The sequence below is a fragment of the Sparus aurata genome, chromosome 2 (assembly GCF_900880675.1).
Source record: "Sparus aurata chromosome 2, fSpaAur1.1, whole genome shotgun sequence".
In the NCBI taxonomy this organism is placed as follows: Eukaryota; Metazoa; Chordata; class Actinopteri; order Spariformes; family Sparidae; genus Sparus; species Sparus aurata.
This window is the reverse complement of record NC_044188.1, coordinates 18,883,280-18,893,343: the sequence shown is the minus strand read 5'-3', so window position 1 is coordinate 18,893,343 and position 10,064 is coordinate 18,883,280. Positions and strand designations below refer to the sequence as shown.

Genomic DNA, 10,064 nt, shown 5'->3' with positions numbered 1-10,064 from the left:
TTTTTACGACTGAATAAGCCTTGAATCAACTCGTCACGTGTTCAACCCGATAACTCTTCCTTCTGTCCTTTACAGTAACAATAAATAGATAGTAAATAAATAGTTATAAATCACATCATGTCTTTAGATGCACTCCTCGTCTTTTGCATAAAGCAACACTGACCCTGACACAAAGTCACTACTGTGGGTTTTTACCAGCTCGCTTCAGTGTCACTCCACTGTTCATCTGACTTTAACCCACTGACCTACAATGAAGTGTTTTGTGATATGATAGCCCTGCAGTATATAGAGGAAAACTGCATGAATGCAGTCCATTCAGGACACACACAAACACTAATGTTGGCCATTCCCCCTCATGAAGACACACACACACACACGTCCACACACAGTATTCAGATGTTGTGTCAAACAGTGAAGACGTGTGTGATGAATGAAGGAGGCAGTCACAGAGATTCATCTATGACTGACATGAATGAGTGATTGTGAGTCACTGACTCACACTGACTCACTGATTCATCTCAGCGGAAGAACGTGGGCAAGTGGAAATCTCCTTTCACTGGCATCAGATTCATATTATGTGGGCATGTTTAGAAAATACAGTATTTTCCTCAGAAATCTTGCAACTGGAAGTGTCCGACACACATGATTGTCCAGCCAGCTGTTTCTGTCACAGAGGCTTTTTGACAGCTCCTGAATATAACAATCAATCATTTTCAGTAGAATAGAGTCCAGATAAAGTGGAAGTTGAACTAATCTGACCTGAATTAAAGGAGCTGCTTTATCAACCACTGCACTATTATAACTTTTAATTCAGCTACATTGATGTAAAGAACATCACAGAGACATTAAAAACAATATAATTCAAATAAATGTAATAATATGACACAAGGTTTGATGTAAGTGATTATACTTATGTTTTCAAATGAAGTTGTGTTTTCACCCGTGTCTGTTTGTATGTTTGTTGGTTTGTCAGCAGGATTACACAAAAACCGCTGGACAGATTTCCACCAAACTTGGCTGGAGGAAGAGACTTTGTAACATTTGGTGCAGATCCAGAGAAAAACTCAGGCATATTCAGATGCTTGGTATCTGTCAGTACCTGTGTTTCCATAAAGCGTTTTTATGTGCATTTTGAAAAATATTGTATTAGAAATTTTATGGAAATAGCTTGATCCGAAAAAATTCCTTCTAATTCGCAAAAACAGTTTGTAAGCTTGCTTGAGGTTGTTTTGGTCCGCTATGAATCCGAATTAATGTGCAAAATGGTTGATGGAAACAGATTTGCCAAGTAAATTCTTCGCTTAAAATTTGCTTGACATTTTAGGTAACCACGAGTGAGTTGGAAAAGGGAGGTATTTGCTGTGCAATTCTAGTTTGTCTGTGGATTATCAATTTAAGTCATTTTCTAACACTGACATGAGCCATCCTCCTACAACCAAAACATCCCATGAAGATAATAAATGTTTATGGGAACGTTACGCAGTGTGCAGACTCAGTTTTTCCATTTCATAACATACTTCTGACCAGCACCTGCCATTTATTGTGTTTGAGTGTGTGCAATTTTTTTGTAAATGTTGTATTTATTTCTTTTCAATCTATTATTTTTCCATGATAAAATGTGTTTTCTTATACTGCATTCTTTGCAAAAAATACCTGACAATTTTAAACCCGGCCAATTAATGTATTGACAATCGGTTTAAGGCCCCAATCGGTTTAAGACTCTTACCTGAGAAATGTTTCATTAAAGCAAAACTCTCGCCAAAATGCAACCTAGGCTTTTTTTGTGATTGTATACGAGTCAAACCTTCATGTAAAAGCATAAATTACAACCAAAGAGGCACTTTTAAGATTTACCGTAGTTTTGTTTTCGGGCAAGCTCATTTTCAGTGGAGTACTGGGGCACTCTTGCTAGCATCAAAATCGCTATTTTTAAAACTCTAAGAAGGCTCAACATGAAACTTTGCTTGTAGTATCACCACGGTCTCTACACATGAACACGAGCACTGAGAACATTGGGCCTCATTCACCAATATCTTCTTAAGAATCTTCTTAGATTCTTTCTTAAGTTGTTCTTAAGAGGTTCCTTAAGAAAACCCTACGTCAGATTCACCAACTCGTTCGTAAGCCTCAGAATTGTTCGCAGCTGTGTTCTTACATTGATGAAAGCCGCAGGAGCAATATATATGCCATTGTTTTGCGGGCCTTGGATGTAGAAATGCCACATATAAATAGGGTGGGGGGGTTACTAATTGATGGCATATTTCCAATTTACTTGATTTATCTTAAATCATTGGCACATTTAATTAATTTTAGAATTTAAATTCTTTGTAAATTACCAAAAATATGAAATGAATAAATAAATGAATACATATGAAGGAATTATCACTGTAATATTGCATTTTATTGAACTACACAAGAGAAGAAAACACAACCATGCCAACATTTCGGCACTGAAATGTGCGTAAGAGTACTCCTGAGTGTTCGTACGATTTGTTCTTGCCTAAGAAAAAATCCTAGATAAGAAAAAATTCATGAATGCCACAATCTTCGTAAAATCTTCGTAAGTGGGACTTAAGAACAAATTTGTTCGTAAGAACGGTTCATGAATAAGGCCCATTGTTTGTGTACACTGAGTTCACTAAAAAGAAAGTTTTTAGACAACTCACGTTGGCAGATGTTTCCTCCGCTCGTTGCCGTCCTGGCTGCGGAGAAGTGTTGATCTCCCAATGTGACGTAACGTGGAGGTGAGTTAAGGTAGACCGCTCCTAAAGCTTAGTTCCATAAAAATGCACGGATAATTAGTTGTTTTGTCGTTAGGGAAAAACAATATTGACCTTGAAGTTGAAAAAGGAGCCTCATATAAGAAACAATACCAAAAATGAAAAGTCACGTGAGATATCGAGTGGATAGTTGTTGCTGGCAGACAGTAGCGTTCCACCTGAACTGTCCTCAAAGTTACGTTGCATTCTGAGATTGATACTTCTCGGCTGCCATGACGACTGGGAGCAGAACAAGCTACTTACTAACTGCTAACGTGAGTTGTTAGAAAAACTTTCTTTTTAGTGAACTCTGTGTACACAAACAATGTTCTCAATGCTCATGTTCATGTGTAGAGACCCTGGTGATACTACGAGCAAAGTTTCATGTTGTGTCGAGTCTTCTTTTTGAAAATGACTCGTATACATTCACAAAAAAAGGCTAGGTTGCATTTTGGCAAGAGTTTTGCTTTAAGTAGCTGCTTCACTTTCAATCTTTCAGTCTGACTTTTGTCAGGTTCACTGTCACACGTCACAACTTACTGGGGCACGTAAATGGAACAGAAGCACAGTTAATGTCAGTCACATCTGTGCCTGTACGACTTCAACAGCAGCTGTGCAGCTCTTCATGAACAACCACAGGTGCAGAGGAACTGGAAATTGATGACATCAAAATTGAACATTGATAGTTACAAACGTCTATTTTGATTTAATAAACTAAAAACCTTTTTTTCTTACTTACTTTAAAAAAAAAAAACTTTCAGAAACAGATTAGTTAATTAACATTTGTTGTTGATGTTGTATGTGAGATACTGTCATCTCATTCAAACAAAAGGAACATTACGCAACATAACTGTAAGTTATTTTTCCATGTCATGAGTTCATATCTTATTTAGCAGTTTAATGCTGAACACTTTGGGACTCCATACGTACGGGTCTGTATTTTGACTCTCTGTGTAAAGATGCCTACAGCTTTTACGAGCTTTGACCGCCAGGTTGTGAGCCTCTGCAGGGGGAACAACAGCGACCGACAGAGGGGGTTTACACACACACACACAGACACACGCTGACGGGAGTTTCAGCTTGCAGCAGTGACGCACTGTGAGCTCAGTGAGCCAGCTCAGTGTTTATGTCTTTTTTTCACACACACACAGGAGTCACACAGACAGACAGAGGGGAAGCCTCGTTTACCGGCTTTGTGGTTTTCATCCCTTCTCCTCGAGCTCCTGTTTTAATTACACCTTCCAACCCGGTGATGCTCCTCTCTCAACATTAATTCCAAGTCCTTTTATTCACCAAACCGGTAAGTCTGACAACTTTTTTTTTGTCTGTTTATGTGTCGTCGTGAAGGAGTGAATGGCTGCTGAAGCCGGTAGTTTGGTCTCGTCGGTCACTGCCGGCTCGTGTTGGGTTCTTCTCTCCCCGCAAAGCCTGTCCGACCGTCCTGACCACTTTTACGCACGGCGGTGATGTGTTCATCTGGCTTTGTCCGCCCTGTGGGGCATCATATGGCACATATAGACACCGATAATAGTTCTGAACTGGGGGAGAAAAAAGATAATAATGAAAAAAGCTCCTGTTTGTTGCAGCGTGATTTACAGCTCAAGACAGCAAATAGAAAACGTGTGTAAGATTTGTGACTTTTAATGTCTTTTTTTTTTTTTTTTTTTTTTGCTTCACATCACCACTCGGGGTTTCGTTGTGATGTTCATACAGCGACTATAAGTTTGTTACAACATGTACAGACAGGTTACAAGCCTCCGGTTTGGTCAAGTGGATGGAATATTCGGGTGTCTCTGCTAAATGTCCTGTAATTGGGCTAATTTAATAGGCTTATCACAACAATGAGATCCACGGTGAGTCCTGCTGTAATGACAGAGTGAGCACATGCCTGACGCACCGGCATGGGTACGTGATGACCTCACTGATGATCCTCCTCTCTTTTTAATGAAGTGAAACCTGGCTCTGCTCTCTTTCACTATAGTAAATATATATTTAATCATATTTTATGACAGGGGAGGTCAGTGTCAGACAATGAAACTATGATAAAATATCATAAAACCCAAATGGAGATTGACAGGAGGAAGAAACTAAAGATGTTCCAACACATGTGGCTGTCTCTCTCTCTCCCTTTGTTTGCTCATTTGAAGTTGTGTCTTATCACCCATCACATATCACACCACACTGCGGTGGTTTGCAGCAGGATATGCGTAAGGAGTCCACCACACTGTGCATTATGCGTGCCAGCCAAGAAGAGACTGTCATTTTTGGCCGAGGGCTTCTATTGTCTGAGACGAAATTCCTGCAGGCTTGAATCAATAAGAGGCTTTCTGGGGCACACCGCTATACACACGCACACAGATCCACCAGAAGAGGGCCTTGTGCAGCTTCACTGGCTTGTGCCTAATATTGTTACGATGCAGAGAGGTGTTTTTACAGGAATCACAAAGTTTATCCGTCAGTGCCGACTTGTCACGGCACAGGTGGGGGAGAGAACATTCAATGTGAAAGCATGTTAAGCGTTCTGTTTCCTGTCAAGGCCTTTCACTTCTTGTAAGGGAAGGAGTCTGTATGTATGTGTGTCAGGTGTTGTGCAGTGTGATTGGTGAGCTTGGGATCTCTAGCGGGTCTTCTTGGTTTGACACATTTTATGTCGTTATATCTTGTTCTTTGTCTTTCATGAAAAAATGCAAGTGAACCTTTATCCTTAAACATGGCTGTCACATTTCTCACAAGAAGATTCTTGGTGTAGAAGAGCTTATTTGCCCCAAACAACACTAAATCAGCACTGTAATACCATGATAGAAACAAAAGTACATTCACGTTACTTGACAATAACTACATGTGTGCAGGTTGCTTCCATGGCACTGTGAGAGGACAGTGATGTGTTGAAAGCCTCTTTAAAGGGACAATGTGTAAGAATTTGAGTTCAGTGAGCCAAAAGTTAACTAAAATTGTTGGCACAATGTGAAAAAATAGCAGTCTAGACATTATGATGTCTATGTATGTCGTTGCATATCTACTTAAGTCAGCATGCTAACCAGCTAGCCCTGGCACGTCCCGGGTTACAAAAACCCTGTTAGTCTGTTAACATCAACACTCCCCTGGTCCCACAGCTTCCAGTCCAAATCGCTATCCCAATAGCTGCATGGCTAACTGAGCTAACTAGCTAACAGCAGCTACAATTAGCCGCAGTTACTCTGCTGATATATCTTTGTTTTGAGCATGAATTTGACAAGTGGCCAGTTTTTACGTAATGCACCTTTAATAATTCAATAGATAATATTTTGACTATTGCAAACCTTTTTTGTGTTTGTGAGATTTGAGGGAATTGAACACGTTTCTAAACTGCCATGAAATGCTTTTGAACACATGTTGCCTGCTTGTCATAGAAGCATATAACAGTAATGGGAGGAGACACATCTATTTTTATTTTTGTTTCAATTTGTCGTCGCATAGACCCACAACTGAATGATCGTTTCAAAGAGTTGTGTAAGGTTTAGTGTGCTGTGGATGTGTGTTACAGTTAACTGAAATAGTGCTGACGTCTGTCATTATACCACACAAACACAACACACACACAAACACACACACACAGGAATGCCTTAATTAGGTGGCGTGTACTCAAATTTAACCCTCGTTTTACGCTCTACCCCACCCAACATTTACTGTACGCTGAATGTATTCATCATTTTGGGAAGAAGCAGAGATTACAGGATCAGAAAGGGAAAAATGAGACAAAAGAGTTGTGGAAAAGGGGGGAAGACAGTTAGAGAGAGGCATACGGTAACAGGACGGAAGTGTGTATGTTGTAGCTTGGAGCTGATAACAAACTCACTTGCAGGGATTATTAGTGCGACTCTGTTTGAGCATATGTGTGTGGAAGTCAAAGACGCAGCTAGGCTTTAATTAGGCCGCAAATCCTGTCATCTGCCCGTCCATCCGTTCAACCAGACTGGTTGGGAATGCCTCCAGACGGTCTTCCGTCCCCGTGCCGGCCTGCCTCCCCAATGTCAGCCAGGAGACTCCATGCCAAAGAAATTCCCCGCTGCACTGGCCGCAGATCTCTGATCCAAGCTGGCTCAGCGCTCCGCACACACAGCTCGGAGGAGGATCGGATAATTACAGGGGGACCTGGACACGAAAAACCTGGAAAAACGTTGGCACGAGCATGCAAACACGCTCGTCTACTGACACTTCAGACTTTACATATACACACCCAGGCTGAACTTAGTGTTTGATCATAAAGCAGGATTTTCCTCAATGTCATATCTTTTTTCAATTTCAATTTAGTTTATTTCAATTCAATTAATCTACTTATCTGCTGCACTCTGATGATCTTACATTAAACTGAGTAAACTGCAAGTCATGCAGCAGAGGGGTTTCCCTTATTTGTGTTCATTCTTTCGAAAGTCAGGAAGTGGAAACGGGTCACTTCCTGGATGTTTCACCCCTGTTGTAGGGTCATGCATGTCTCGGTGTCATATCCTCAGCTTTTATTTTCCTGTGATTTGTGTTTTGCGACATAAAAAACTTCCATGGCCCATGACAATAAGAACTACACACATACACTGATGTGATGAATAACTACTTGCGTGGGACCAAAACTACACTCCAAAAACGATGTATTTATGAAATAAGGAATAATAAAACAGCACTGATCATGGTGAAAAGTAGCTAAATACATTTACTAGAGTACTAGACACGGTTTTCAAGACTATTAAATGTTAAGAAATAGTGAAACAAATGTCTTCATCAGCCTATTATCACTGGTCACTTTACAGATTAAGACTTTACATATGCAAATGTGATCAGCTTATAAAATGTGATGTCTTATTTTATTGATTAAACTACCCGACAGTATGTGAAGCAGTTAAAAAAGGCTCAAACTCAACCAGACACAACATTATACAGCTGTAAAGGAGCTAATTTTGCTTTTACTTCAAATGTTGATAGTATAAGAACATAATTACTGTCGTTGGTGGTTTTACATAATATTTGAATGCAGGACTTCGACTATTTTGAGTGGTATTTCAACTTTAACTGAAGAACATTCTACCACCACTGCTCCTACATTATACTGACATGCTGTATTTGCACTGTGGTTTGGTGCAGTCAGTCAGTAGAGACGGAAGCAGACAGCAGTAATCTCCCCCAAGTTCATGACCTTTCCCCCCTCTGTCTCCTCCATCTGCCTCTCCTCTCCCTTATTTGTTTAGTGTTTAATGACACAGTCTTAAAAATAAGCTTCAGGAAAAGCGGGGAAAAAGGACTGCATTCTTTGCCACCCCAAAGGTTCGGCTGTGGGGGTGGAAAGACGAATCTTGCGAGGCAAACCACGATCTGAACGCGCCAGTAACCAACTAACCAACGCCGGCTTTTAGTTGCCAGAGCAAATCACACACCAGCGTGTCCGGGTCGATCTCTTTGTGACGAGGCAAAGTGGGTGACTGTGTGTGTGTGTTTGTGTGTCATGTCGCACACAATCCCTGACGGGAGTGAGGAGTGCTGCAGACATGCCCGGTTTGAAAAAACAACCGCTGAGTAATGACGATGTAGCCAACAAAGCAGGAAATTGAACCTCTCGTCTGCAGCAGCGCTTTTATAGAGTTATTGAATGAAACTCAAAACACAACATATTTAGACGCATAAATATATGTGGATGTGAGTGTGCGTGTCTGTGCTTTGTATTTGCATGTTGGGGGGGGAAACTGCAGCGCTGCAAAATCACTGTTTTCTGCTTTTCTGCTGATATTATATAAATCTGTCTTTTTCATCCATAGAAAGTTATGAGCTTTTGTGTAGGTGAAATGATAACAGTACACTCGGTACACATATGGAGTTGTTTAACATGTTTAACATTCCCAGAGGTCTGGTTAAGATTCCAGGCTCCAACTCTCCAAAAAGAGAGTCTCTCAGTGGACTCACCGACCCGATCGTACCATTAAAAAAAACAGTTTGGCATTTAAGTGAATACACTTTTACACTTGTTTGGTTACAGTTTGATGAGTGGTTACATACTATTACCATATAGATCTGTTCAATATGAGCAAGGACATATTTATCTTAGCTCAGCAGACCAGGGGAAAACAGCTAGCCTGACACTTGATTACCACAAATGAATATGGATAAAACAAACATAAGAGATATAACAGGGTAAAAGACCCAGGCCCACAGGACGAGCGCCAGGGTTTGTATAGTGGCAAGACCGTGTAATTACATCATCACACGATGCACTGGGGCCCAAAAAGACTTTTCCCAAAGAAATGCCAGTAAAACATTGGATACATTTTTCAGAGCGTCACAACTGTCTTGTTTGACTGTCATGATTTCAGCGGTTCTGTCCAATAACATTTGCAAAAGTCTAGAAGAGCTGCATGATTAAATTATTTTTTCTTTATTCGAGTTAGCCGGGCGCTAAACTGAAGTTAGCTGGCTCGGTTGACAGAAATATCTATTGTTCATACTCACAATGCAGAAACTATGCAGAAGACAGTCAAGTCACTTTGGTGTCATGCGCCACTGGGCAGCTTTTCACAGAAATGAATGGGACTTCACCTCCGTGGCTGTGTCCAGGTATTAATTAATATTTAAAAAATGATAAGTTGTGGAAATCCAGAGGAAAATCAGGCCAGTTGCGGCTCAATCAGGAAGCATCATCGATGCAGCTTTACATCTGACTTAGGCGTGATGTCAGAGGAAAACGGCCACCATGTGAATAAGGTCAATTGTGAGGATTGTGAGGTAAGTTTGTTTTTCTTTATTTAGCTAAGAGGTATTGGTCGTAATGATGGGGGGAAATGCTATCCACATTTAGCTAACGTCATGTTAGCCAAGCAGACATTTTTAGCTCATTGTTCAAGCTGAGTTGTAAGTTTATGTTACAGATAAAACGTTGAAACTCTGGGGTAAATATGGCGTCACTGTTGTTACAGTTAAATCATTTGCTAATTTTTACAGACAAAGACAGCTTTACCTCTTTCCATAGCAATTTTCTGACTCAAGTGTAGAGACTACCTGTTTCCTCTATCTAGTCATTATGCTAGGCAAGCTAGCCGGCTACTGTCTCTTCCTGAAGCTTTTTGCAAGACAGCAAATGAGCTTTTCCAAAAGTTCCCAACAACTCTTTCTTCTCACTCTAGATTTCCTTGAGAGAAGGAGACAATGAGAGGAGCTAAGGCTCATACCAAACAGCTCTTCTCAGCATTTCATTAAGGAAATGCAGGGCTGTTGTGTCAGTACCTAAAATCAGAGCAGACATGCGACCAAAACAGTGTTTTCTCCACCCTAGCGCAGCTTGTGAAATAC

The 10,064-nt window shown here is 40.6% G+C and overlaps 1 protein-coding gene across 1 annotated transcript in view; it reads left to right on the top strand.

Annotated features, from left to right (window-relative positions):
• The first annotated feature begins 3,793 nt into the window (after positions 1 to 3,793).
• Positions 3,794 to 10,064, top strand: part of relt (RELT TNF receptor) — a 30,668-nt gene continuing 24,397 nt past the window's right edge. Inside the window, exon 1 of the mRNA XM_030406118.1 lies at positions 3,794 to 4,059. The gene's annotated coding sequence lies outside the window, so the exon portion shown is untranslated. The remainder of the gene's footprint in view (positions 4,060 to 10,064) is intronic.